The sequence below is a fragment of the Vipera ursinii genome, assembly GCF_947247035.1.
Source record: "Vipera ursinii genome assembly, chromosome: 2".
In the NCBI taxonomy this organism is placed as follows: Eukaryota; Metazoa; Chordata; class Lepidosauria; order Squamata; family Viperidae; genus Vipera; species Vipera ursinii.
This window is the reverse complement of record NC_139513.1, coordinates 13,481,945-13,488,157: the sequence shown is the minus strand read 5'-3', so window position 1 is coordinate 13,488,157 and position 6,213 is coordinate 13,481,945.

Below are 6,213 nucleotides of genomic sequence, written 5' to 3'. Positions count from 1 at the left end.
AACGTGGTTTGGTTCCTTAATTCAATCTGGCAGTTATCCTTCACTGGTACTGGAAAACAAAAGGATAGTTGTCTGTGAAAAATACTTAGGGAAAACCCCCAGAATATTCACAACAGAGATTAGTTTGGGGGGTGATGTATGTGTCTTGTCAAAGGAAAGAAATTCTGAAAATAGCCTAAGATAGAACTGGAGGGACCAACAAAAATGAAATGACGAAAGAGCACAAACCGAGGTGAAAATAACAAGGCCGCTCTTGCTCTTCACCCTTCCGATGTACAGAGCAGGACTAATCCTTTCACCCCCACATCCTGCAACCAGGAGGAAAAGGTGCCGACGAGGGTGGGATTCGAACCCACGCGTGCAGAGCACAATGGATTAGCAGTCCATCACCTTCACCACTCGGCCACCTCGTCAAGGGGGCGGGGCACCCACGGCCGTCCCTGGGTGGGCTCGAACCACCATCCTTCTGGTTAACAGCCAGACGCGCTAACCGGTTGCGCCACAGAGACCGGTGGAGGCCTCCCCCTCGGCTCCCTTCGAAGTAGCAGCCGATGCAGAACAGGCTGGCTTCTCCCCACCCCACCCCACTGTCCCTCATGGGGGCGCAGGGGGAGCGTCACACTGTCAACTGCCAGATTGATGCCACAGAAGCATCTCCTGCCCCAGAGATGCGGGCTCTGCCTTCAGTCCCCACACCAGCAGAGACCAAAGGAGACTATTGTTTTCTAAAAGATGGCTGCCTGCTCGTTAAAAATGTGCCCAAGCGCTTTGGGGTTTTTTTCCACACGGGCAACCACACAACCAGCCACATTTTGTTGTGCGTTTAACATCCCTTGGCCTCGAGTGCCAAAGACCCTCTATATGTTTAATGCTTCTGCTTCTCAACCGAGCTGCCTACTTGGTGGGGAAACGATTTCAAGCAACTGCCCAGACACTGAGAAGGCATTAATGGTAAGTTTGCCAGTTGTGAGTCAGATGTGATTTTCAGCTCCTTCTCCTCCTCCTCCTCCTCCTCCTCCTCCTCCTCCTCCTCCCCCTCCCCCTCCCCCTCCTCCCTTTTGCCTTCCTAGAAGTAACACGCCAGTGGCCTAATAATTTTTGCAACAGGCAGCCGATTCAGGACCCTGGAGAGCTCTCGCCGCTTCGGGCTGCCTTGTGCCACTCCAAGCACTTCTTCAGTTGCAAGGAAGCAGCTCAGCCCACGCGGGACGATTCCTCTCCCCCCACACACACTTTCGCCTTAAGTCACTGATTGCGAACACGTCTGCCTCGTTCTTCCGTCTGCACTCTGGAAGGTTAAAAAAAAAATATATGCAGAAGATGGCCGAATATTTAGTGAGAAAAAGGATGGGGAATTGAAGCCTCCAGAGGAAGAGCAGCAATTCAACCCATTGCCTTTATCTTTGAATCATGCCACTAAACAGGCCGTCCCTGGGTGGGCTCGAACCACCATCCTTCTGGTTAACAGCCAGACGCGCTAACCCATTGCGCCACAGAGACCTGGCACAGGCCTCCCCCTCGGCTGCCCCCACCTGAGCATCCGTAGCTGAGGCTAGACAGCAATAAGATACCTTAGTCACAAGGCGCAGTGTGCTCTTCGGCCCCTCCCCCATCAGATGGGAAAGGAGAAAGCCGGGCTATAACTATTGCTTCTCTTGAGACAGAATCCCGACAGCTGTGCCAGTGGTGTAGGGGCATCATGCAGGGTTCCCAATCTTGCAACCCGGGTTCGAGTCCCGGCTGGCGCACGTCTCCTTCCACCTTTTGCTCTACTAGGATTATACAGGCAGCATCACCAGACAAAGTTTTGATCCCGGATTCTGTTTTCAATGGGAGAAAAAAAAAGAAAAGTTCTTTCCCCCCCCCAATTTTGTTTATTTGTGTATCAAGCAAACATTAAGTCAATAGCGGTTTACATCACAATACGAGGAGGAAATAAGGTTGTCCCGTTACATATAAGAAAGCAACCACAAAAAAGGAAAAATCATTGCATATAACAAGTAATAAGATTCAATTAATAACTCTTTTTGACATCCAATTGTACCATTGACTCCAAGACAAATAATAATCTGTGTCCCCTCGTCCCCTTAACATCATAGTAAGCTGTTCTTGATGGCTGGCACTGACATCACCTTGCATTGTCAGCAGGAAGCAAAATGTAGAAATAACTGCGGGATTTCCTCAATCTTGGGCCCAGGGCTTTCCTCTGCTTTTTAACTCTTGTGAGGATGACCACAGCCTAAGCCCCAGAATCACTATCAGCTGGAAGAAGTGCCAACTGGAATAGGATTCGAATCCATTTTATATAGAGTACAGGGCATTAACTGCCCCCATCAACTTCCCCACTCAGCCATCTTGCCAAGGGAAGGGTACCTGCAGGTCCTCCTGGTTGAACTCAAACCATCCCCATCCTTCTCCCTTGACCCCTTTGTGCTCCAGAAACATGGGATATGACTTCCCCTCAGCCTCCTTGAAGATCTGATGCCAATCCTTCATCCCCCCAAGTGGACCATGGGCAGCTTTGCGCTTTCCAAGTCTCTTGCAATCCCTGCGGTCATCATCTGCCTTCTTTGAAGGTCCAAGGCAGGCTGGTTGGATGGAGACTCTGTTAAGCCTACTAGGAGGGTGGGATGGGATGGGATGGGATGGGGGGGAAGGAAAAAAAAAGGAAAGGCAGGGCAATTTGCTGGCCAATTCCAGCTTATTTTGCTGTCAAAATGAGCCTCCCTGAAAATCCCAGCTGCAGAATGATGGATAGGTTGGAAGCGAAAGCTTTCCCTGGCCGGGAATCGAACCTGGGCCGTGGCGGTGAAAGCGCCAAATCCTGACCACTAGACCACCAGGGAAGGATGAATTGGGTCTCATCTCTCCAGCTTCTCCTTGGAAGGAGCATCAACTCCGACTGCAGGACACAGGTTTTCAATAAAGCAGGATCATCCCCTCCTTGGAGACTTTCTCTCTTCTTGGAAACTCCCACCGCTGGTGGCCTGCAGAGAAGGCTTTCAGGAAGAAGGGGGTGGGTCAATGGGGAAGGTGGCTTCCTTGAAAGTTTTTCAGAGCTCCCAGCTTTTGCAAAGTCACTGGATACTTTATCTTCCAACTTACTAGCTGCAGTTGGCATCTCTCTCTCTCTCTCTCTCTCTCTCTCTCTCTCTCTCTCTCTCTCTCTCTCTCTCTCTCTCTCTCGGCATCCCTGCACTGGAGTCCTTGAGGATGGGAGGCTTACACACCTTTTCTCCAACGTCCCAGAGGTAACCGGCCATCGGTCCAAAGCTGATGCCCAGACCCTCCATCCAAAGTGGAAGAGGGCTGACAAGGGGGACATGAGGAGACTCCCGCCCCAGCATCACCCCAAATGTGTTAGGTCTCAGAATGGGGGGGATTCTGGGACCTGCTTTTCCTGGCTGGATCAGATGGACTCTGAATGATTGTCCAAAAGGTGAAAGCTGTGGGTTTTCAAAGCTCCTTTCCCAGCTAACTAGTCCTGGAAGAGGTTTTGTTGGAATTCACCGAGATAAAAAAATATTTCTGCCCCTTTGACCTTTTGCACGTGAGGAAGGAGGATCTGTGCTGTTGCACGCCTGGAACTCAGGCATAGCAGTGGCCCAGTGGGGCTGGGGGCTTCTTCCATGACCAGACAACCTGTAGGGCAGGGGGTGGCTCAACCTCAGAGGCATTACTACTTTCAGAGGAACATTGCGGGGGAAACTCTTGCAGCGCTCATCTCCCAGGATGCTGACAAGATGCAAACGTCCATGGCTGGAAAGAGGGCAGGCAGGCTGTAACATTCCAGCCCTTTCATCCCTCTATTGCATGGCTGGGGGATGCCAGTCTCTTAGCGAGGCAAAGGGAGAAGTAGAGGAGACCATAATAGGAGCTCTGGATCCTGATGTTCGGGATCTGAGAAACAAGGCAGGCAGAGGAAACGGAGTCTTCCTCAGCTCCTCTCCAAATTTCAGGTGTCAGAAAAGATTCCCAGATGTTATCAAACTCAGGGCTGGCTACCAAGTGGTTATTTCCCTGTTTCTTTGTACACCAAAAGCAAAGCATTCCTGAGCCAACCCAGTGGGGCAGTGGCATCAAGTAAGACTCCCAATCTTGTATCTCAGGTTCAAATCCTGCCTAGCACAGCTCCCTCTTTCCCCTCTGCAAAGACAACATGTCTGAATCAAAACAGTTTTATGCAGAAGGGACCTTCTAGTGAAAGGTGTTTTTTGAGAATAAATGAATGAACAAATAGATACACACAAACATTCACACAATCCTCATTCATTGTCTCAAACAGTCAACTACCTCGCTGCGGCCTGTAATGATTTTAAAGTACTCCTGGCTGGGGTCAAGGCTGTGTGGTGGAACTTTTGGGCTGAACAGATGATGGCCCCCCACCAATCAGGAAACCATAGGTGGAAGTGTCGCGGAATAATTAACATTCCGACCAGAGGAGGATGGACCATGGTTCATCTGCATGGTGGATATCAAAGAAAGAAAATCTGAGGCATATTCTATGGTAAAACTTTTAATGAGAAAACAAAAGACCTAAACCAGACATGTCAAACACAAGGCCCGGGGGCCGGATCCAGCCCGTGAAGTGGTTTCAAGTGGCCCGCGAAACCATCCTGGAAACAGTGAGGGAACGGCCCCCACTGCCTTGGCCCTGGCCCAGAGACCCTCCTTCTGCTAGAGACCCTCAGATCTGTCCCACTCCTGCCCAGGCCCCCATAGGCACCCTTGATGCGAACGATGTAGAGCTGGCCACGCCCACCCAGTAGACCATATGCACTCTAGCCATGCCCACCCAGTAGGCCACGCCCACCCTGGCCATACCCACCCGGCCCCCTGAGGGCAACCGCAATGCTGATGCGGCCCTCAATGAAATTGAGTTTGACACCCCTGACCTAAACGGACTACATTCTCTCATCAGGCAGAAGAGAAAAGTAAAGAAGAAACTGTGAGAAACTTTTCTCTAGGCATGCGCACAAAACAGTCTAAAACCATAACATAGCTGGAACTATGAGATTCACTATGGTTACATGATAAGATAATAACACAGGGGCAGAGCAGAAAGAGATGTACAATTAGAAATGAACTTTCCGGACGAACTGAAAAAAACGTGCAGTGACAGGAAGTTTCATGTGGAGAAGGGAACCCATGAGCCACTGAGTCAAAGATGGAGGCTTATCAGGCTTGTCAAATAGCAAATTTCCTAGCCCTGTTCCGGAAGGTGGTGGTGAATTTAATCTCTCCTGTCCTGGAAGATCACCCAATTTAGATGGTGACCAGGACAGATTAGAAATGGAAAACTGCCACTTTTCCATAGTGCTCCAGAATGTGTGAGCCAGCTATGCTGAGGGGAGAGTTTCCAAGCTGTGCCATGCTGGCTCAGGAATTCTGGGAGTTGAAGTCCACGAGTCATAAAAGAGCCAAGGTTGCCTAGTCCTGGTCTAGCTGATGGCTTAGGACAGACATGTCAAACACAAGGCCTGGGGGCCGGATCCGGCCCGTGAAGTGGTTTCATGCGGCCTGCAAGGCCATCCTGGAAACAGTGAGGGAACGGCCCCCACTGCCTTGGCCCTGGCCCAGAGACCCTCCTGCCAGAGACCCTCAGATCTGTCCCACTCCTGCCCAGGCCCCCATAGGCACCCTTGATGCGAACAATGTACAACTGGCCATGCCCACCCAGTAGGCCATACACACTCTAGCCATGCCCACCCAGTAGGCCACGCCCACCCAGGCCACACCCACCCGGCCCCCTGAGGGCAACCGCAATGCTGATGCGGCCCTCAATGAAATTGAGTTTGACACCCCTGGCTTAGGATGACCTGTCTTCTTTGGTCAATAGTTAGAAGCTTCCTCTGCTTACTCATTCCCTCTTGAGTAAGGGAAAAAAGAAAAGGGGATGCTTCTTGATTTTTTTTCTGGGAGGGGAGGAATCTATTCCTCGTACATGCTTACATCCTTGAAATGGCTGCAATGCTGAGAAAAAGACATGTTTCTGCCTGGTTTCGAACCAGGGACCTTTTGCGTGTTAGGCAAACGTGATAACCACTACACCACAGAAACCAGAGGTGTGGGTAGCTCTCAACTAGCATGTCCATATCTTTGGCTGGCCATTCCAGACCCGGTGTTTGCAGTATGAGAGGGCTTAAAGAGCTGATAATTATTTTAGAGATATGTGCCCTCCAGAGGTCAGTGATACAGTGAAAGATGTGGGAA